Source organism: Ictidomys tridecemlineatus, chromosome 13 (assembly GCF_052094955.1).
Source record: "Ictidomys tridecemlineatus isolate mIctTri1 chromosome 13, mIctTri1.hap1, whole genome shotgun sequence".
Lineage (NCBI taxonomy): Eukaryota > Metazoa > Chordata > Mammalia > Rodentia > Sciuridae > Ictidomys > Ictidomys tridecemlineatus.
In genome coordinates this window covers 83,140,523-83,164,096 of record NC_135489.1, presented here as the reverse complement: position 1 = coordinate 83,164,096, position 23,574 = coordinate 83,140,523, and positions in this window count along the sequence as shown.

The following is a 23,574-nucleotide window of genomic DNA, read 5'->3' as shown; positions in this document are numbered from 1 at the left end:
AGGGCTGGGAATATGGCTCAGTTTGTAGTGTGCTTGTCTTGCATGCACAAGGCCCTGGCTTCAATCTCCAGCACCACAAAAAAGAAGCTTTTTGAATTACAGAGGCCACTTTTTCACTGAGAGTCTGCTCTTCTAACTCTCATCACAACTTCTGTCAAATGAAAAACTTTGTCAATGATCTTATAGTTGACATGATACTTATTGATTTATTTTTTATTTCAGGAACCATTGACATTCAGGGATGTGGCCATTGATTTCTCTGAAGAGTAATGGAAATGTCTGGACCCAGTTCAGCAGACTTTATATGGAGATGTGATGCTAGAGATCTATAGAAACCTGGTGTTTGTGGGTGAGCATGAATGTCCTTCAGAATTATTAATTCATGGCCAATATTTAATTTCTTAATTTGTTTAACCTATCTTTTCAGAGTAGTGTTGACAATCTGGAGATTAAAAATGGTTCCAAAGTATTTTAGTGGTTCTCTCAATAGATAGATAAATAGATAGATAGATAGATAGATAGATAGATAGATAGATAGATACATAGATACATAGATACATAGATACATAGATACAGATAAATAGATAAAAAATAAAAATTGGAAAACTAATTTTCAAGACTCCTCTATGGTACCTCCTCTTTGTTGTTTCCTAATGAGGTAAGCATTAAGAAACTTAAGTAGTTACCAAAAACATAATAAAATGAACCACACTCCATTTTCCAGCAAGCACGTCTTCTTTACTTTAAGTCATCCTTAAGTCATCCTTAGTCATTTCTTTTCCCCATAGCAATAACCTTGGAATTTGAAGAGAAAGTGATAGCAGACATATATCCATGCCATTAAAAATCCATGAAGTAAAGAATACAGATAAGACATCCAAATGTCAACAAGGACGTTTCATTTTAAAATATTAAGAAGCTAAAATCCAACAGAAATCGTGTTTCTAAACTTAGGTTTCTTTCTTTTGCATTCATTAAAGAGCATATCCTGCCCTATGTTTGCCATGCTTCCCAATTCTTAAGCTACTTGTTGTTCTCCAGTGATCTCCCTACATTCAAATCAACAAAATACTCCCTGACAACTCTGAGGATTTACATAATCTCAGACATCTGTTGATCATGGGGGCTCCCTAAAAAAATCTGTGCATATTTCTGAATATCTCTAGTTTAAACTAATGTAATATTTTAGTCAAAGAATAAATTCTGTAATATAATTCAAATATTTATTCATTCAGATTTTCTTATCAGAGCTTGTTATGAATGCTTAAACTAGATTTTCTGTGATTTTTTTTTGCCATGTAATGAATAGCAGTGATTCAAAATGCCTGTTCCTAGTGAGTATAAAAGTATAACTCATAAATGGGGTTTAAAGAAAGATTTCTAGGGCTGGAGCTATAGCTTAATGGCTCAGGGCTTGTGTTACACATGTAAGGCAGTGGGTTTTATATATGGTAGCACTTAAAAACAAATAAATAGAATAACTTACTGTCTCATATATTTTAAAGGTACTTTTAGGTAGTGTTGATTCACATTGTTTTATACCATATTCCTAGAAAATTTGAATCACATAAAAGCAAAATTTATCTCTCCCCCACACAAGTGCTCATTTTTCTCTCACCTTTTCATTTGTGATTTTATTCTTTTTGGCCTGTATGTTTTTCTCTATTAGATATCTCATAAGTAGAATCACATGGTATTTGTCTTTTTGTGAATGACTCATTTCACTTAGCATAGTATCCTAAAGACTGATAATTGTTGGTCCTATATAATTTCTTATCTTTGTAAAGTTTGAACAAATTTTTTTTTTGCACCAAGGATTGAACTCAGGGGCATTCTTACCTCTGAACCACATCTCCAGCCCTGTTTTGTATTTTATTTAAAGACAGGGTCCCACTGAGTTGCTTAATGCCTCACCATTGTTGAGGCTGGTTTTGAACTCCTGGTCTTCCTGTCTTAGCTACCTGAGCTGCTGGATTACAGGTGTGTGCCACCACACTCGGCTAAGTTATAAAACTTTATATCCTATTCAAAATTGCCTTCATATACTCATGTGAAAGAACATTTGATTGGCTTTCCACATTTATCTTTATTGAATATTTTTGTAATAAGTATAGATCTGTAAATATATTTTGAATTGACCATCAATGTGAGGACTGATTTATGTACTCTCAATTTTGTTATGTATAGCTTTGTCATCTAAATTTGTGTTAACATACAAGTATGTATTATTTTTATATGAGGAAATACTTTTTAATTTTTTAATGTTTACTTATATATGTACTGTTGATACTACACAGAATTTTTAAAATAACTTAATTCATTTATGCAAAAATAGTATTGAGCATTTGGTTGGCATTATGTAGAATTCTTATACTGCTTTGGGTGTTTTGTTGGTTTTTTTTTTGTGTGTGTATGTGTGTGTGTGTATGTGTGTGTGTTTTGTATCATTTGCTTAACCTCTGGGCCACACCTACAGCCCTTATTTTTGGGGTACTGAAGATTGACCTCAGGGTCACTTGCCCTCAAAACAACATGATAAACCCCTATTTTGTATTTTCCTTAGAGACATTATCTAATTGAGTTGTTTAGCACTTCAGTTTTGTGTAGACTGCCATTGAACTCCCAATCTTCCTCTCTCAAACTATCTCAGAGCTGAGATTACAGGTGTTTACTACTGTCCCTGGTCTAAAACACTTGTTATAATTTATTTTGAGATTGCCTCTTTCTAATTTGCTTAGGACCTTGTTAAGTTACTATAATTGGCTTTGACCTCATATTTATGAATTTTTGGTTATCACATCCACTTTTGATTTCCAACTAATTACATTATGTTAGAAAGCAATTTTGATATTTATAATAACTACTATCTTCTGTTTTGTGCTTTTAACTTGGCCTCATTAAGATAATATTTCTTATACTATTGAGAAGATTGCTTCTTTTACCCTAATTGGTTGATAATAGTTGTTTAAGTGTTCTAATTCCTGAGTACTATTCCAATGCTATTTTGTTGCTTTGCATTAATTGGGAATGAATGTCTCTTACTATTACTTTTTTGCTTTCAATGATGTTGAGTTATTTCAATGTTTGCTTTTTGTATTTGAAAAATATTATTTGAGTTAACCATATATTAACTACTACTGTATTCCAGAGAATGGCATCATTTATCTTTATATAAAATTCTATTTTCTCTGATTATTTTTATATAATTATTACCATCTTTTTAATTTTGAATATAATATTCCAATCATCTATTAGTATTTTAGTCTATTTGTGACAGTAGTTCTAAAGAGAATCATCTGTAGATTTAGATCTGAAATAATTAACATATTTTTACATTTAATCTTTCTCATCTTTGTGTTCTAATTAGTGTTTCATAATAGTTCATTTGTATTTAAATTCCTGATGAGAAAGAAACTACTATTGTAATTTTGGAAGTTTTTGTTGATCATTATACTTTTGTTTACTATTTAATAACATGTTTTAATTTGTGATTCAAAGACTTTTATGGTGATATTTATATTCCTCTCTATTTCTGTTTTAATTTTCTATATCTACTTTGTCATTACATTGGGATTATACTAAAAGTATTTTAAAAATGAAAAATTAATTGAAAGTAACTTTCTGATGTCCATAGATGAATCACAACCAGTGTAATTATCACATCCCATGACTAAACACTTAAGGTCACCCCAGGAAAACTGGACTTGCATGAAAAATAATCAAAGAGAGATTGAGAAAAATACCTTATTCTTTGGGTCCTGTGATGGCTCCTCTGACTTTAGGGTTCTATGGGAAAAAGGAGTGAGGAGCCATGCTGAACACTTTCATTGGGGAGAAGCCATTCAAATGAGGCAAGAGGTCAGGTTTCAGGGGATTGAGTCTAGCTTTGTAATGTCTTTCTATAAGCAGGTTGATTGACATCTAGGAAAGCCACACTCATCTCATGTATTGAGTGTATATCAAAAGCAGAGCAAGAGACTGGGATCCACAAAGGAAATTTCCATGGAACATTCTATTGCTGGAGTCTTGCCCTAGTAGGGTCCAGGGAGTCCTGAAGGATGAGTAGGATCCATGAAAAAGATGAGATAGGAGTCATTGCATTAGAGCAATCTCCAGAGAGAGAGAGCTCTAATGCAGCTTTTTCTGGGTCATCTTTTATTGCAATTCTTATCATCATTATGGATTCAGAATACATCATTGATTATACAATTTCAAAACTTTGCCATGATGTGACATTTCCTTAACCATCATTAGGGGCATAGAAAAGTGTAACATCAATTTACATTTATCCAGGATGTTGCCTTTATTTATCAATTGTTAAGGGTAAAGAATCATCAATAAAATGTGTCACTAATTTACATTTCTCAGATTTTTCCAGGATGTAGTATTTTCCCCAAGATATATTATTTTCTTATTAAATAATGTCAAACTACATAACCAGACTCTAAGTCTCCTAGACTATAATTAACCTTTAAGTTTGAAGTATACCTGTACTTTATTTTTAATCTAAAATTTCCATATAAAAAAATCCACTTGTATTATACTTAAAATATCCTAAAGTTTATAAACCATTCTTAAAGCATTAATGAAACCCATACAACTAAAAACTTAAGAATTCTAAGCACAAGAGTCTAAATAGAATAATATTTCTAACATTTTTCTAAAAATATTTCTTATAGTGCTACTTTAATTAATTCCTACATTTATTCTCATGAAACTGGCTGAGCTGCTTTCTCAAAGAGTTTGTTTCTTAGTCAAGGTGCAATAGTTCTTATATCTTTGTAATCTCTCTCAGTAAAAAGTAAGTTCTATACATCAGTCCACTTAATACCAATATTAACTATGCTCATCATAAATCCCTATGTGAAGTAAAAGAAAGTTTATAGAAAAGAGAAGAATGTATCTTTATATATCTTAACTTTCCTAAGTGTATAACACAACTTTCCTTAATTGAGGATGAAACTACATATGGTGGGCTTTGTGTAATAAGCCTAATGATTAGGCTTTCTAAGAGGCCAGAAATATGGGCCTGGGTTCTTAGTTGATATAATCAATGTGGTGCCTGAAATTCTTGTGACATTTTAGAGAATGATTGTTGTCCATTATCAGTTTTGTCCTCAGTATGCTGTAGGGTAGTAGAACAGCCTTCTAGGTATGAACTACCTGTTATGTTCTAGCTATCTGAAGTTTAATTTGGTTTAGTATTTAGTATGCTCATGCCTCCTGTCAGGAATAGGAGCATGAAAATGAAAAGTCCCAATTACATAAAAAAGGGTCTCATGGTTTCACTTACCCACTAACCAGTGTGGCTTTTCCAGAATTCATCCTCACTGTGACCCTGTCAAGACAGTGGGAGAGCAGCTTTGCCAGCACTTATCTTCACTGTGACCCTGTCAAGAGAGTGAGAGAAGGATCGCCTTCACCATTCTATCCCAAAAAGGGTCAAAGGGGTAGAATTATAAAGGAATAAATGAGTGTAACTTAACTCAAGTGTATATACCTACTTCTGAAACCATGTCTTGATATCTGAGCTGGGCAATGCTGAAGCCACTAGATAATAGAGGTTGGTCAAAGCCTTGTTCATCAAGACTTAAACGTGTTCATTCAGGGTGACTCTCCACATGTAACTTCATATCATATACAACCACAAGAATGGGTAGTTATACTTCATGTATGTATGCTATGTCAAGATCACTCTACTGTCATACATAACTTAGTTTACACTGTACTTTTAAATTGAACTAACTTTGATTCTCTAAAATAATCAGTGTCTTTACATGTCTTGTCAAGCTGATGTCAAGCTTCTTTTATGTTTTACCTATTAGTATAGATTTATGATAGTTTTTATGCTTTATTCTTTCAAATTCCATAGCAAAACTAAATATTTTATGTACCATAATGACAGTAAAATGGAATTTATTTTTATAAATATTTTGGTTTTTCACAAAAGCTTTCAAATACTATATGATTTGTGTTTCTGTACAGATTTATTATATTGGAATGACTAAACTTAGTATTTATTGATTTTTTAAGACCAGGTCTAGAAGTTAAAAAAAATAGCATTTATATATCTTGAAAGCCTGTATTTTTCTTAAGGTTCAAAAATAGTCTTGCTGGATGTAATATTCTACACTGATTTTTTTCCCCTTAAGTACATTTGACTATATACTCTAATTTCTTTCTGGAATTCTTCTGCTAATAAATCAAATGTTAACCATATAGAAGTATCTTTATAAATGAAACCTCTCTATTTCTTAGTCTCATCATATATTTTTAAGAGTTTTAAAATTTTATTTATGAATTTTTTACTTTAAATATTTTAATTGATTTTCTGATATTTGATATATTTTCTCTTCACATTTCTAGTTCATCAGATATTGTTTCTTAAAGAATATTTCTAGTATAGTTCTAATTTTTCTGCTGCAGTTTTTTCTGAATTGCATTCAATCTTCTCTTTCAAATTAGTTTTAATAAACATCTTTCAAGCTTTTTTTTTGGCATTGCTTAAACAATTAACAAATGTCAGTTTTCTAATTCTCAATTGCTAGTGTTATGTTGTATCTTTGCTTGAGCTGATTTTCCTTTTATTGCATGTGCTATTATTTTTATTCCATTTAAAATCTTCTTTAAATTTATTATTATAGTAATTTTGGATAATGTATGAAAGTTACTAAATAAACAAAAATAGGTCAGGTGGGGTAATAAATGCCTGTATCATTTGGGAAGCTGTGACAGTAAGATTGTAAGTTTAAAATGACCTTCAGCATCTTTGAGACATCCTGTCTCAATTCATTTATATATATATATATATATATATATATATATATATATATGTCTGTGGAGGTAGTTTAATGATAAAACACTCCTATGTTCAATCCTAAGTAACACTCCCCACTAAGACATAATAAATTATTTAATGGATAAAGTACTTTTATGCAACATTGATTTGTGGGTGTGTGTGTTGATGGGAATCAAACTCACTTTAATGAACTAATTAGCAAGCACTCTACAAACTGAGCTATATTCCCAGCCCATTCCTGCAAATTTTGAGTCAAATGTGAAATCTGAAAAACTTGAACAAGATGCTGTAATTTGACATCTTTGTGGTAACATAAGCTGTTTGAGTTTTATCTTCATATGTGGCACTTTGAAATTGCAAGATAATTTTCAAATTTTTCAAACATTTGTCAGCATACTGTTTTAAATTTTACATGTTTCTTGATTAAGAATGACCTTACATTGTACTTACTATTCTCTAGCTATTTCCCTCAATTTGATGGAGTTTTATATATTTGCAGAGTATATTTAACATAGTGTAGCAAGTGGATAATGTATTATTTTAATTTCTTTCAGGTATGTCTTCTCATCAAAATTCAGAATTTTCAGAAGAGCAAGAAATAAAATGTTTTTTTTGCAAAATTTGATTCAGAGAAGGTATGGAAACTATACATAGTGGGAGAGAGAGAAGTTGAGTAATTTTTTTTAATGAACAAAACAAAAATGCATGACAATATTTATAATGAAAATTAAACTTTCATCAGGTTATGTTATCATATAATGTATCAGAAGAGTGACTACTTATGGCAGTCACTTTTTAAAAAAATAATACTTTCAGTTACATAATGATAATTATACAATTTTCACTGTCCAGTACTTTGTGTAAAACCAGTCACAATAAACAAGATTGTTAGAGGAAAGAAGATGTATCAAAGTACATAATTGTGAAAAGCTTACAGACTATTATGAAGCTGTATCTTAAAAATGCCTTTGGGAAATTAAATAGTCAACCAGTTTTCTCAGCTTTAAAAAATACGATTTGAATAGAAATTTAGATTTTAATATAAGAAATGAAAACACTGATTAAATCCTGATGGATCATTATTTTTGAAAGCTTTTAATGGCATGTACATGAGTGCATATGAAAAAAAAAAGATACCAAGCCAGAAATTACTTTTGAAAGAGGTGGAGCATCTCATAGATTCTCAAGTCCACATAGGAGCTGGAACACAATGACTAGAAAATGGCTAGTTTTTTTGTTTGTTTGTTTGTTTGTTTTTGCTTTTGTTTTAAATTGAGGGAGAGTATATCAAAGTTAGGAATAAGACTTTAATGAGAAGAGTCTTGCTGCAGACAGGTTGATTGACTTCCTTCCAGGTTGATTGACACACCCATTTTGAGATACTAGGTGACTATGTGTCTCCAATGAGTCATTCCATCTCCAATGCAGGGCTGAACAGGGCCCATGGGGAGCAGTGCTAGGGGAGTAGGGCATGGGGGTGGGGAACAGGACCAGGTTGAGCAGGGCCCAATGAGAGCAAGACCAGGGGAGCAGGGCCCAGGAAACAGTGCCAGGGGGAACAAGGCCAGGAGGAACAGGGCCAGGGGGAATGAGGCACAGGGAAGCGGGACTGGGCGGGGGGGCAGGACCCAGGGGGAATTGGGCTCAGCGGGAACAGAAACAGGAGGAGCAGGCGTCAGGGAGCAGACCGGGGTGAGCAGGATGAGAGGGAGCAGGACCTGGGGAGCAAGGCCAGGAGAGGAGGGCCAGAGGAAGCAGGACCAGGTGAAGCAGGGTACAGGGGCAGCAGGTCCCAGGGTGAGCGGGGCCCTTTGGGACCAGGGCCCAGGAGGAGCAGGGAGAAGAGGAGGAAGACTGGAGGGACTATGGCCCAGGGGAGCAGGGCCAGAGGGATCAGGGCATGAGGGCAGCAGGACTAGGTGGAGCAGGGCCCAGGGAGTGGAGGATCAGGGGGAGCATGGCCCAGGTGAGCAGGGCTAGGGAGAGCAGAGCCCACAGTGGGAGCAGGGCCAGAGGGAGCAGAACACATGGGGAGTAGGGACCAGGGGGAGAAGGACCCAGAAGGAGTAGGGCCCAGGGGAGCAAGGCACAGGAGAGCAGAGCCAGGGGGAGGACAGTCAGGAGAAAAGGGCAAGGGGGAGAAGGGCCCAGGGAGAGCTGGGCCCAGGGGTAGTGGAGCCCAGCGGGAGAAGAACCAGGGGGAGCAGGGCCAAGGGTCCAGTGCCAGGGGGAGGAGGACCAGGAAATCAGTACCATGTGTAACAGAGCCCAATGGGAGTAGCGCTTAGGGGAGCAGGGACAGTGGGAGCATGTCCCAGGAGAAGCAGGGAACAGTGGGAGCATGTCCCAGAGTAGTACAACCCATGTGGAGCAAGACCATGGGGAGCAGGGACCAGAGGGAGCAGGGTGCAGGGAAGCAGGGTCCAGGAGGAACAGGGCCAGGAGGAGCAGGGCCCATACAGAGCAGTGCTAGGGGAGTAGGGCATGGGGGTGGGGAACAGGACCAGGTGGAGCGGGGCCCAAGTAGAGCAAGACCAGGGGATCAGGGCCAGAGGGAGCAGGACCCATGGGGAGCAGGGCCCAGGAAAGCAGTGCCAGGAGGAATAAGGCCAGGGAGAATAAGGCACAGGGAAGTGGGACCAGGGGTGGGCAGGAACCAGGGGTAATTGGTCTCAGGGGGAGCAGAAACAGGAGGAGCAGGCCTCGGGGAGCAGGATGAGAGGGAGCAGGACCTGGGGGAGCACTGGCAGGAAATCAGTACCAGGTGGAAGAGAGCCGAATGGAAGCAGGGTACATGGGGAGTGAGGCCCAGGGGAACCAGGGCCCAGGAGGAGCAGAACCAGGGGAAGCAGGATCCAGAGGAGCAGGACTGGGGGAAGTAGGGCCCAGGGGAGCAGGGTCAGGACAGCAGGACCCAGGGGGCATAAGACCAGATGAAGCAGGGCCCAGGGAGTGGAGGACCAAGGGAAGAAGGGCCCAGGAGAGCAGGGTTAAGGCAAGCAGAGCCCACAGGGAGTTGGGCAGGGGGATCAGGGCCTGGGGAAGCAGGACACAGGGGGAGCAGTGCCCAGGGGAGAAGGACCCAGCAGGAGTAGGTCCCAGGGGAGCAAGGCACAGGGGAGCAGAGCCAGGGGGAGCAGATCCAGGATAAAAAGGCCAGGGGGGAGCAGGGCCAGGGCGAGAAGGAGCCAAGGAGAGAAGGGCCAAGGGGCAGCAGGGCCCAGGGGGAGTGGAGCCCAGGGGGAGCAGAACCAGTGTGAACAGGGCCAAGGGTACTGGTCCAGAGGGAGGAGGACGCAGGGGCACCAGGGCCCAGGAGGAGCAGAACCAGAGGAAGAAGGGCCCATGGAAACAGGTTTGGGGGGAGAAGGGCCCAGGGGAGAAGGACCAGGGGGAACAGGACTCGGGGGGAGCAAGATATGGTGGAGCAAGGCCAAGGGAGTGGAGGACCAGAGGGGGCAGGGCCCAGGACACAAGTGCTAGTGGGGGGAAGACACACAGGGAGTAGGGCCTGAGGGAGCAGTGCTAGGGGAGCAAGGCCAGGGAGAGCAGGGCCCAGGGGAGAAAGGCCAGGGGGAGGGTGGCAGGGGGAAAAGGGCCAGAGGGAGAAGGGCCAAGGGACTGCAGCACCAGGGGGAGCAGGCTCAGGGTGAAGAGGGCCCAAGGGGACAATGGCCAGGAGGAGCAGGGCCCAGGGGAGCAGGATAGGGGGAGGAGGGCCCAGGGGAACAGAGGTAGTGGGAGCAGGGCTAGGGGGAGAAGGGCCAGGGTATTATGGCTAGTAGGAGCAGGGCCCGTAGGGAGCATGGCCAGTAGGAGCAGGGCCCAGAGGAAGGGGGCACAGGGAAATCAGGGCCCAGGAGCAGAAGAACCAGGGGGTGCAAGGTGCAGGCCCCAGGGGAGCAGGGCCAGGGGGAACAGGGCCAGAGGAAGTGAGGCCTAGGGAAGCAGGATCAGGGGGAGCAGGGACAAGGGAAACCAGGGCTCGGGGGAGTGGAGCCCAAGGGGGAGCAGGGCCCAGGAAAGCAAGGCTAGGGGGAGCAGGGCCCAGGGCGAGCAGGTCCAGAGGGAGATTGGCCCAGGGGAACAGGGCCAGGGGGAGCTGGTCCCGCCCAAGGGAGCAGAGCCAAGAGAAAAGGGCCAGGGGGAGCAGGTCCAGAGGGAGAAGGGGTCAGGGAGAAAAGGTTCAAGGGGGAAGAGTGCCCAGAGGTAGTGAAGCACAGGTAGGAGCAGTGCCCAGGGAACAGGGATCAAGGGAGCAGGGCAAGGAGGAGCAGGGCCTAGGGGAGCAGGATCAGGTGGAGCAGGTCTCAGGGAGAGCAGGACACAAGGAGAACAGGTCCCAGGGGAGCAGGGTCAGGGGCAACAGAGCCTCAGGAAGAAGGACCAGGGGAGCAGGGCCAAGGGGGAGTAGGCCCACGGTGAGCAGAGCCCAGGGGGTAGCAGGGCTTAGGGGAGCAGGGCCAGTAGGAACAGGGCCCAAGGGAAGCAAAGCCAGCAGGAGCAGTGCCCAGGGGTCAGGGCCAGGGGGAAGAGTGCCAGGGGGAGCAGGGCGAGGGGGAGCAGGGCCCGGGAAAAGAGGACCAGGAGATCAGGGCCAAGGGGAAGCAGGCCCAATGGGGAGTGGAGACCAGGAGGGAGCAGGGTCAGGAGAAGCAGAGCCCAGGGGAGCAGGGCCAGAGAGAGCAGGACACAGGGGGAGCAGGGCCCAGGGGAACAGGGCTGGCCGGGAGAAGGAACAGGAAGAGTGGGACACAGGGAGAGCAGGTCCCAGGGGAGCAGGGCAAGGAGGAGCAGAGCCAGGGGGTGTAGAGCCAGGAGCAAAGTGCCAGGAGGAGCAGGGCCAGGGGGAGAAGTGCAAAGGGGGAGCAGCGCCCAGGAAGACAAAAGCACAGGTGGGAGCAGGTAACAGGACCCAGGCATGCAGGGCAAGGAGAAGAGGGCACAGGGAAAGCAGGACACATGGGAAACAGGACCATGGGGAGCATGGCCAAAGGGAGAAGGGCCAGGGGATTAGGGATAGGAGGAGTGAAGCCCATGGGTAGCAGGACCAGGTGGAGCAGGGCCCTAGGAGAGCAGGCCAGGGGATTAGGGCCAGGTGAGCAAGGCCCATGGGGAGCAGGGCCAGGGGGAACAAGGCCCAGGAAAGCAGGACCAGAGGGTGCAGGGCCCAGGGAAGCAGGGGGAACAAGGCCCAGGAAAGCAGGATAGGGAGCTGGGCCCGGGGAGCAGGGTCAGGGGGAATAAGGCCCAGGAAAGCAGGACCAGAGGGAGCAGGACCCAGAAGAGCTGGGCCTGGGGGAACATGCCCAGGAGGATCAGGGATAAGGGGGAGCAGGGCTCAGGGGGAGAGGAGCTCATTGTGGAACAGGGCCCAGGAGACCAGAGCCAGGAGGAGCAAGGCCAGTGGGAGCAGGGCCCAAGAGAAGCAGGGAACAGGGGTAGCATGGCTCGGACTAGCACAGCCCATGTTTAGCAAGACCATGGGGAGCAGGGCCCAGGGGGAGCAGGGGCAAGAGGAGCAGGCCCCAGAAGGAGCAGGACCAAGGGGAGCAGACCCCAGGAGGAGCAGGGCCAAGGGGAGCAGGGCCAGGAGGAGAAGGGCAAGGGGATTAGGTCCAGGAGGAGCAGGGCCCATGGGAAGCAGGGCATAGGGGAACAGAGCAAGGGGAAGCAGGGACCAGGAGAACAGGGCCCTAGAGAACAAGGCCAGGAGGAGAAGGGCCAGGGGATTAAGGCCAGGAGAAGCAGGGCCCATGGTGAGCAAGGCCAGGAGGAGCAGGGCGCCAGGAAGCAGGGCCCAGGTGGAGTAGAATCCAGGGGAGCAGGGCAGGGGAAGCAGGGCCCAGGAGAGAAGGGCCCAGGGGAGCAGGGCCAGGGGATTAGGGCCAGGAGGAGCAGAACCCATGGGTAGCAGTGACTGGGGACTAGGGCATGGGGTGGGGAATAGGACCAGGTGGAGCAGGGCCCAAGGAGAGCAAGACCAGGGGATCAGGGCCAAGGGGAGCAGGGCCCAGAAAAGCAAGGCCAAGAGGAATGAGGCACAGGGAAGCGGGACCAGGGGGGGACAGGTCCCAGGGGGAATTGGGCTTAGGGGGAGCAGAGCCCACGGGGAGCAGAAACAGGAGGAGTAGGCCTGGGGAGCAGATTGGGGAGAGAAGGACTTGAGGGAGCAGGACCCCGGGGAGCAGGACCCAGAGGAGAAGGGCCAGGGGAAAGCAGGGCCCAGGGAAGTAGGACAGGGGAAGCAGGGCCTAGGGGAAGTCGGGCCCAGGGGGACCAGGGCCCAGGAGGAGCAGAACCAGTGGAAGCAGGGCCCAGGGGAGCAAGACTGGGGAAATAGGGCCCAGGGGAGCAGGGCAAGAGGAATCAGGGCCCGAGGGGAGCAGGACCAGGTGGAACAAGGCCCACTGAGTGGAGACCAGGGTGAACATGGCCCAGGAGCATGACCAGGGAGCTAGGGGGAGAAAAGCCCACAGGGAATAGGGCCAGGGGAGCAGGACCAGGAGGAGCAGGAACTGGGGGAGCAGATCCCAGGGAAACCAGGGCCCAGGAGTAGCAAGGCCCAGGGAGCAGGGACAGAGGGGAGCAGGACCAGGGGGGAGCAGGGCAGGAGGAGCAAGCCCAGGGTAGCAGGGCTAGGGGAACAGGGCCAGGGGGAGCAGGGCCAGAGGGATGGGTCCCAAGGAAGCAGGACACAGAGGGATCAGGGCCCAGAGGAGCAGGGACACAGGGAGAAGGACAAAGCAGGAGTAGGGCCAGGGAGAGCAGGTCCCAGAGGAGCAGGACCTGGGGGATCAGAGCCAGGGGGTGCAAAGCCAGAAAAAAGGGCCATGGGGAACAGGGCCAGGGGGAGAAGGGGCCAGGGGAGTAGGGCCAGGGGGAGCAGGTCTCAGGGGAGCAGGTCCCAGGGGAGCAGGGCCAGTGGGAACAATGCCAGAGGGATCAGGGCTACAAGGATTTGGGCCTGGGGAAGCAGGACAAGAGGGACCAGGGCCAGAGGGGAGAGGGGCCCAGGGGGACCAGGGCCCAGGAGGAGCAGAACCAGGGGAAGCAAGGCCTAGGGGAGCAGGACTGGGGGAAGTAGGGCACAGGCGAGCAGGGCCTGGGGGTAGTAGGACCAGATGTAGCAGGGCCCAGGGAGTGGAGGACCAGGGGGAGTAGGGCCCAGGAGAGCAGAGTTAGGGGGAGCAGAGCCCACCGGGAGTAGGGCCAGGGGGAGCAGGGCCAGGGGAGCAGGGCCTGGGGGAGCAGAACACAGGGGGAGCATGGCCCAAGGATGGGGGACCAGGGTGAGAAGGACCCAGAAGGAGTAGGGCCCAGGGAAGCAGGGCCAGGAAAGCAGGGCCAGGGAGAGCAGGTCCCAGGGGAGCAAGGCACAGGGGAGCAGAACCAGGGGGAGCAGAGCCAGGAGAAAAAGGCCAGTGTAAGCAGGGCCAGGGAAAGAAGGGCCAAAGGGCAGCAGGGCCCAGGGGGAGTGGAGGCCAGGGAGAGCAAGGGCCAGGGGAGCAGGACTGGGGGAGCAGGGTCCAGGAGGAATAGCATCAGGTGCAGCAGGGCCCAGGGAGAGTAGGCCTACAGAGAGCAGGGCCCAGGAGAGCAAGACTAGGGGGAACAGCACCCACAGGGAGTAGGGCCAGGGAGAGCAGAGCCACGGGAGCAGGGCCGATGGTGAGCAGGACCAGGGCGAGCAGGGCCCAGGGGAAGCAGGGCCCAGGGAATGTGGGTCAAAGGGAAACCAGGGCTCATGGGGAGCATAACCAGGGGGATCAAAGCCCAGGGAGCATGGCTAGGTGGGAGCAGGGCCCAGGGGAGCAAGTCCAGGAAGAGCAGGGCCCGGGAGGGCAGGACCAGGACACTGGGAACAAGGCCAAGGGGAGAAGGGCCAGGGAGAGCAGGTGCCAGAGGAGCAGGGCCCAGGGGAGGAGATCCAGGGAGAAAAGGGCCAGGGGGAGCAGAGTCAGGGGAAGCAGGCCCAGGGGAAGCAGGGCCATGGGGAGCAGGGCCCAGGAGAAGCATGGAACAGGGGGAGCTGGGTCCAGGGCAACCAAGGCCCAGGAGGAGTAGAACCCGGAGGATCATGACACAATGGAGCAGGACTGGAGGGAGTAGGGCCCACAGGAGCATGGACAGGCAGAGCAGGGTCCATGGGGAGCCAGATGAGGTGGAGCAGGGCCCAGGGAGAAGAGGACTAGGGGGAGCAGGGCCCAGGAGAACAGGGCTAGGGAGTGCAGAGCCCACAGGTAGTAGGGCCAGGGGGAGCAGGGCCAGGGAGCAGGGCCAATGGGGAACAGTGTCAGGGAGAGAAGGGCCCAGGGGAGCAGGGTCATGGGGAGTGGGGCCAGGGGGAAAAGGGCCAAGGGGAGAAAGGCCCAAGGAGAGAAGTACCAGGGGGTGCAGGGTCCCGGAGTGCAGGCCCAGGGGAGCAGGTCCCATGGGGAGCAGCGGTTGGAGGTTCATGGCCCAGAGAAGCAGAGCTTGGAGTAGCAGGACACTGGAAAGCAGGGCCTAGGAGAGGAGGGCCAGGGGGACCAGTTCCATAGGGAGTAGAGCCCAGGAAACAGGACCGGGGGAGCAAGGCCATGGGGGAGCTAGGTCCAGGAAAGCAGGACCAGAGGGAGCAGGGCCCAGGGTAGCAGGGCCTAGGGGAGCAGAGCCAGGGGGAGCTGAGCTAGGGAGAAAATGGCGAGGTGGAGCAGGGCCAGGTGGAGAAGGGCCCAGGGAGAGCAGTACTAGGGCAAGCAGGGCCCAGGGGAGCAGGCCCAGGGGCAGCAGGGCAGGGGGAAGCAGGATACAGGGGGTGCCAAGGCTAGGGGATCAGGGCCAGGCAGAGCAAGTTACAGGGTGAGCAGGACCAGGGGTGCTTGGCCAGGGAGAGCAGTTCCCAGAGGAGCAGGGCCCAGGGGAGCAGAGACAGGGGGAGCAGAGCCAAGTAGAAAAGGGCCAGGGGAAAGAGGGACAGGTGGAGAAGGGCCCAGGGAGAATAGTACCAGGAGGATCAGGGCCCAGTGGTGCAGGCCCAAGGGAAAACAGGGCCAGGGGTAGCAGGGCTCCAGACAAGCATGGAACCGGGGGAAAGTGCCCAGTGGAGCAGGGCTTATGGGGAGCAAGACCAGGTGGAGCAGGGCCTAGGAGTAGTAAGGCCCAGGGAGAGTAGGGCCCAGGAAAGCAAGGCCCGGGGGAATAGGGCAAGGGGAAGGAGGGTGCAGGAAATCAGTGCCAGGGGGAACAGGGCCAGGGGAACAGGTCCAGGGGGATCGAGGCGCAGGGAAGCTGGACCAGGTGGAGCAGGGCCCAGAGAGAGCTGTGCCCAGGGGGAGTGGAGCCCAGGGGGAACAGAATCAGGGGGAGCAGGGCCTGGGGGAGCAGGGCCAGTGGGGAGCAGGATGAGAGGGAGCAGGACTCGGGGGAGCAGGGCTGGGAGAGGAATGCCAGGGGGAAGAGGACCAGGAGAAACAGGGCCCAGGAAAGCAGGACCAGGTGGAGCAGGGCCCACGGGGAGCAGGGCCTAGGGGGCACGGATCCCAGGGGTACCAGGGGCCAGAATGAGCAGATCCAGGGAAAGCAGGGCCCAGAGGACCAGGACTAGGAGGAGCAGGGCCAGGGGGATCAGGGCCCAGGGGTAGCAGGACTAGGGCAGTAGGCCCCAGGGGAGCAGGGCCAGGGGGAGCAGGGCCCAGGGAGAGGAGGACCAGAGGGAGCAGGGCACATAGAGCAGGTCTAGGGGCAGCAGAGCCCAAAGGGAGTAGGGCTAGGGGGAGCAGGGTCAGGGGATCAGGGCCCAGGGGTAGCAGGACTAGGGGAGTAGGGCCCAGGGAGAGGAGGACCATGAGGAGCAGGGCCCAGGAGATCTGGGCTAAGGGGTGCAGAGCCCACAGGGAGTAGGGCCAGGGGAGCAGGGCCAGGGGGAGAAGGGCCCAGGGGGTGCATGGCCCAAAGGGAGCAGGACCAGAGGGAGCAGAGTCAAGGGAACAGAGCCCTCTGGGAGCAGGGCCAAGGGAAGCAAGGCCAGAGGTAGCAGGTCCCATGGGGAGCAGGGCCAGGGAGAGCAGGCTCAGGGGAGCAGGGCCTGGGAGGGAGCGGAACCAGGTGGAGCAGGGCCCAGGAGGAGCAGGGCCCAGGTGGAGCAAGGCCCAGGAGGAGCAGGGCCCAGGGTGAGAAGAAAAATGGGTGCAGGGCCCCGGGGGAGCAGGGCCATGGGGGAGCAGAACAAGAAGGAGCAGTGCCCAGGGCAGCAGAACCCAGAGGAGTAAGGCCAGGGGGAGCAGGGCCAGGGGGAGGAGGGCCAGTGGGAACAAGGCCCAGGGAAGCAAGACCAGAGGTAGTAGGGCCCAGGGGGAACAGGGCCCAGGGGCAGCGGGTCCCAGGGTGACTTGGGGCCATTAGGAGCAGAACCAGTGGGAGAAGGGCCCTGGCAGCAGAGCCGGGGGGATTAGGGACCAGAGGAGCAGTGCCAGGAAGAGCAGGGCCCAGGGGGTGTAGGGCCCAGGGGAGTAGTACCAAGAGGAACAGAGCCAGGGGAGGAGGGACAGGGGAAACAGGGACAGGGGGAGCAGGGCCAGGGCAAGAGGGGCCCAGGGAAGCAGGACTAGGCAGAGCAAGTCCAGGGGGAGCATGGCCCAGGGGGAATAAAGCCCAGGGGAGCAGGACCAGGGGGATCAGGACCCAGGGTGAGCAGGAGTAGGGGGATCAGGGCCAGGGGAGGAGGCCCAGAGGAAGCAGAGCCTAGGGGAGCAGGACCTGGATAAGCAGGGCCCAGTAGGAGAAGGGCTCAGGGGGAGCAGGCCCAGGGAAACCAGGTCCCAGGGGAAGCAAAACCAGGGGGAGCAGGGCCCAGAGGAGCAGATCCAGAGTGAACAGGTCCAGAGTGAATAGGTCCCATGGGGAGCTTGGCCAGGTAGAATAGGACCCAGGGGAGGGACATGTGAAGCAGGGCCAGCAGAAAAGGGCCAAGATGACAAGGGCCCAGGAATAACATTACCAGGGGGATCAGGGCTCGGTAGAGCAGGACTAGGGGGAGCAGGGCCCAGGGGGAGCAGGTGTAGGGAAGCAAGGCACAGAGGTGCAGGTGTAGGGTGAGCAGGGATAGGGGGAGCAGGGCCAGAGTGAGCAGGGCCAGGGTAGCGGGCCTAGGGTAACCAGGGCTCAGGGGGAGCAGGACCAGGAGGAGCAGGGCCCAGTGGGAGAACGGCCCAGGGGGAGCAAGCCCAGGGAAGCTGGGGTCCCAGGGGAACACAACCATGGGTAGCAGGGCCAGAGGAGCAGGGCCAAGGGGAGCAGGTCTCATGAGGAGCTGGGCCAGGTAGAATAGGGTCCAGGGGAGCAGGGACATGCAAAGCAGGGACAGCGGGAAAGGGGAAAGGGGTACAAGGGCCCAGGGAGAGCAGTACCAGGGGCATCAGGGCTCAGGAGAGCAGGACCAGGGGGAACAGGGCCCAGGGCGAGCAGGGGTAGGGGGAGCAAGGCACAGGGGTAGGGGGAGCAGGGCCAGGGGGAGCAGGGCCCAGGGGAGCAGGACCAGGGGGAGCAGGGTCCAGTGGGAACAGGGACAAGGTGGAGTGTGCCCAGGGAAAGCAGGGCCCAGGGGGAACATAACCATGGAGAGCGGAGCCCAGGGGAGCAGGACCATGGAGAGCATAACTCAGGGGGAGCAGGGCCCAGAAGAGCAGGGTCAAGGGGGATCAGGGCCCAGGGGGAGAAAGACCAGAGAGAGCATAGCCCAGGGGAGCAGTGCCAGGGAGAGCAGAACACAGGGGAGCAGGACCAGGGGGAGCAGGGCCAGGGGAAGCAGAACACAGGAGGAGCAGGGCCGTGTGGGAACATGGCCAGGGGGACCAGAGCCCAGGGGAGCAGGGGTATTGAGAGCAGGGTCCAAGGGCAGCAGGGTCCAGGGTAACAGGCAAGGGGGAGCAAGGCCACAGGGAGCAGGGCCCGGAGATGCAGGACCAGGGGAAGCAGGGCCAAGGAGGGGCAGGGCCCAGGGGGAGCAGAGTACAGGGGAGAGCAGGGCCCAGGGGAGCAGGGCCAGGAGAAGCAGGGCCCAAGGTTATCAGGACCAGAGGGAGAACAACCCATGGAAGCAGGGCCAGGGGGAGAAGGACACAGCGGAAACAGAGCCCAGAGTAGCAGGGTCCAGGGGGAGCAGAGCCAGGGGGAGCAGATTCAGTGGGAGCAGGTCCAAGGTGAAAAAGGCCAGGGTGAGCAGGGCCACGGGGAAAAGGGCCAGGGGGAGCAGGGCCAAGGGGAGTGGGGCCCGGCAAAGCAGGACCAGGGGAGCATGACCAAGGGGTAGCAGGGCCTAGGGGGAGTAGAGCCCAAGGGGGAGCAGGGCCCAGGGCAGCAGGACCAGGATGAGCAGGGTCTAAGGGAAGCAGAGCCAGAGGAAGAAGAGCCCAGGGGATCCAGGCCAGGAAGAGCAGGACTCAGGGGGAGAAGGGCCAGGGAGAAAAGGGCCAGGGGGAGTAGGGTGAGTGGGAGAAGGGCCCAGGGAAAGTATTACCAGGGGGAGCAGGCCCAGGGCAAGAAGGGCCTGGGGGATCAGGGCCCATGGGAAGCAAGACCAGGGGGAGCAGGGCACAGGTGAGCAGGGCCCAGGGAATCAGGGCCAGGGGGAGCAGGGCCAGGGGATTAGGGCCAGGAGGAGCAGAGCCCATGGGGAGTAGGGCCAGGGGGAGCAGGGCCCGGGGGGAGAGCAGGACCAGTAGATTAGGGCCAGAAGGATCAGGGCCCATAGGGAGCATGGCTAATTGGAGTAGGGCCCAGGGGAGCAGGGCCAGGGTGAGCAGGGCCCAGTGAGAGAAAGCCCAGAGAGATCAGGACCCTGGTGAGCAGGACCATGGGGAGCAGAGCCAGGGGGAGAATGGCCCAGGGGGAGCTGAACCTAGAGGGAGCGGGGCAAGGGGAATAGGGCCCTGGGGTGCAGTGCCAGGGGGAAGCAAGGTACATGGGGAGCCAGTACAGTGGAATCAGTGTCCAGGGGAACAGGGCCCAGGGGAGCACCCCCAGGGGGAGCATGACCAGAGGGAGCAGGCCCATGGGGAGCAGGGCCAGAGGGAGCAGGGCCCAGGGGAGAGGGTTAGGGGGAGCTGGTTCAGAGGGAACAGGGCCAGAGGAAGAAGGAACCAGAAGGAGCAAGGCCAGGGGGAGCAGGGCCCAGGGAGAGCAGGGCCCATGGTAGCAAGGCCAGGGGAACAGGGACCAGGGGGAGCAGGGCCCAAAGAGCAGAGCCCAAGGAAGCAGGGCCTGCGGGAGCAGGGCCCAGGGGAAGAAGAATCATTTGGAGCATGGCTAGGAGGAGCTGGGCCAGAGGGAACAGAGCCAGGGGGAACAGAGTCAGGGGGAGCAGGGCCCAGGGGAACAGGGTCCAGGGGAGCAGGGCCAGTGGGAGCAGATCCAGGGGGATCAGAGCCATGGGGATCAGGGCCCATGAGGAGTAGGGCCTAGGGGTAGCAGGGCCAAGGGTTAACAGGGCCATGGGGAGCAGGGCCCACGGGGAGCAGAGCCAGGGGTAGCATGGCCAAGGGGAAACAGGGCCCATGAGGATCGGGGCCAGGGGTGGCAAGGCCCATGTGAGCAGGGCCCAAGGGTTGCAGGGCCCAGGAAAACAGGGCCCAGGGGATCAGGGTCCAGGGGGAGCAAGTCTATGGGGAATAGGGTCCAAGGATAGCAAGGCCAGGGGGAGCAGGGCCCTGGAGAACAGAGCCCAGGTGGATCAGGGCTAGGGGGAACAGGGCCCAGGGGGAGCAGGGCCAGGGGAGCTTGGCTCCAGGAGAGCAGGGCCCAGGGGGAGCAGGGCACAGGGGAAGCAGGGTCCAGGGGGAGCAGAGCCCAGGGAAGCAGGGCCCAGGAAGAGTAGGGTCCAGGGGGAGCAGGGCTAGTGGAAACAGCACCCAGGGAGTGCAGGGCCCAGGGGGAGCAGGGCCCAGGGGAGCAGGCCTGGGGAACAGGGCCCTGGAAGAGCAGGGCCCAGGGGGAGCAAGGCCTGGGGGAGAAGTGTCAGTGTCAGGGGGAACAGGGCCCAGGGATATCAGGGCCAGGGGGAGCAGGGCCCAGGGATACTAGGGCCAGGGGGAGCAGGGCGAGGGGAGCAGGGTGAGGGCAAGCAGGGCCCGGGGAGCAGTGCCAGGAAGAGCAGGGGCCTAAGGGGAGCAGGAGAAGAGGGTGCAGGGCCCAGGGGAGCAGAGCCAGGGGGAAGCATAGCCTGGGGGAGCCAGGCCCGGGGGAAGCATGACCATAGGGAACAGGATCCAGGGGAACAGGGCCAGAGGAGCATGGCCAGGGAGATCAGGGCCCAGGGGAATCAGGACCAGAGGGATCAAGGCCTAGGGGAGCAGGGCCATTGGGAGCATGGCCAGGGGGAGGATGGCCCAGGGGGAGCAGGACCCTGGTGTAGCAGGGCCACAGGAAGCAGGGGTACAGGGCCCAGGGGGAGCAGGACCAGGGGCAACAGGTCCATGGGGAGCAGGGCCCAGGAGGAGCAGGACCAGGGGCAACAGGTCCATGGGGAGCAGGGCCCAGGGGGAGCAGGGCCCAGAGGTAGCAGTGCAAGGGGGAGCAGGGCCAGGGGGGAGCAGAGCCCAGTGGAACAGGGCCCAGGGATGCAAGACCAGGGGGAGCAGGCCCATGGGTAGCAGGGCCAGGGGAAACAGGGCCAGGGGAAATGGGGACAGGGGGAGCAGGACCCAGGGCCAGCAGGGCCAGGGGGAGCAGGGGCTGGGGATAGCAGAATTAGGGGGAACAAGGCCATGGGGAGCAGGGCCCAGGGCTACCAGGGCCCAGGGGTACCAGGGCAAGGTGCAACAGGGCCAGGGTTGAGCAGGGCCCATGGGGAGAAGGACCAGTGGGAGCAAGGCCCAGGGGAGCAGGGCCCAGGAGAGCAAGACCAGGGGGAGCAGGGCCCAGGGGGAGCAAGACCAGAAAAAGGACCATGGGGAGCAGGACCAGGGGGAATAGGACCCAGGGGAGCAGGGTCAGGAGGAGCAGGGTCAGGGGGAGCAGGGTCCATGTGAGCTAGGCCAGGGGGTGCAGGACCCAGGGGAGAAAGACCAGGAGAAGCAGGACCCAGGGGTAGCAAAGCCAGGGTAAGCAGCGCCAGGAGAGCAGGGCCCAGGAGTGGCAGGGTCCAGGGGATTAGGGCCAGGGGGAGCAGGGCCCACAGGGAGCAGGGCCCCGGGGAAGAAGGGCCCAGGGAGAGCTGGGCCAGGGGGAGCAGAGCCCAGATGAGTAGTTCCTGGTGGATCAGGGCCCAGGAGGAACAGGGCCCAGGGTAGCAGGGCCCAGGGGGAGCAGGGTCAAGGGAGCAGGGCCTGGGGGAGCAGGGCTCAGGAAGAGCAGTGCCCAGGGGGGAGCAAGACCCGGGGGAGCAGGTCTCAGGGGGTGCAGGCCCCAGGGGGACCATGGCCTTGGGGGGCAGGGCCAGGGGGAACAGTGCCGAAGGATAGCAGGGCTAGGGGGAGCAGGACCCAGGGATAGCAGGATCAGGGGAATCAGGGTCCAGGGGGAGGAGGGCCAGGGAAAGAAGGTCCCTGTGGGAGTAGGTACAGGGGGAGCCGGCCCTGGGGGAGCAGGGTCCATGGGGAGCAGGCCCGCTGGTTTGCCCCAGTCTGTCTCCATAAATTTTCATGTGTGGCAGTGTGGTCCCCATTGTGCCATCTGGATGTGGTGGGACTGCTCAGGAGTGGGACCAGTCATGTGGCCACTGGGTTTCCTGGAAGCACTGCTGGAGTTCTCCAGGGACCTGTTAGTTCAGGAGAGGGGGTGCCAGAGAGCAGGCCTGGCCCCTCCTCTCTCCCTGGCTCCTGGCTCACCCTGTCATGTCCCCTCCTGCACCAGCTCCTGCTTTGTGAAGCCTTCCACCAAAGGGTCCTCATCAGAGTCAACCAATACCTGTGCCATACCCAGAACAAATAGAACTATAAGTTAAAAAAAAAAAACCTTTTTCCATGAAGTCCCCAGCCTCAGGTATTTTGTTACAGGAACAGAAAACAGACTAATACAAGGCTTTAGACAGTACCTGGATGAGGCTTGGCTGAGTGGTGCCCTTCCTTCAGGCAGGAAACTGGCAATAGCCCTGCAGGGCTCTGCAGCCAACACCTTCCTGCAGACACTGACTGGCCTCTCCAGGTATCCCCAGCATCTGGAGAACCCAGGACAATACAGGGCCCAGAGTGCAGCCAGCCAAGCCCCAGAGCCCTTCTGGGAGCTCTCTGTCCCTGGGCATCACGTGAAGAGAAGATCAGGCCAGGGCTATGGAATATTCTGGAGTCAGGTGAGTCCTGGGAGCAGGGAGGAATACAAGCCTCCACCTCTGTTTCTTCCCCCATAAAACAAGTTTGGGTTCTGTCTAGCCTTCCCTGTGGGCCACATGGGGCAGCTGCATGTTCCAGAAGGGCTGAGAAGGGCTGTTGGATGAAGGCATGAATGAGTGAGTGAGGAGTGACAGGCCAGGGATGAGGACCTGCCCTGTCTGCCCCCTGCTGCCCTTCAGGAGGACAGGACAGGATGAGGAGGCTGGGTCAAGGGGCCGGGAAGAACTAGACACAGGATCCTGGAGGGCCTCCTGCACCACGTGCTCAGGCAAATAAACTTGGGTTGCTGCTATTTGGGGACCACATGGTCAGGACGGTCAGAGGTCGTGAGGCAGGCACTGGGAAGTTCCTGCTGCTGAGGTGTGGGGCCTCCAGTGCCAGGCAATGGCTGGGGAGCTCATTTGGGGGCCTGATGGAGGGAGTGCCCACCTGCTCCTACTAAGACCCCTCCAAAACTGAGTTTCTGTT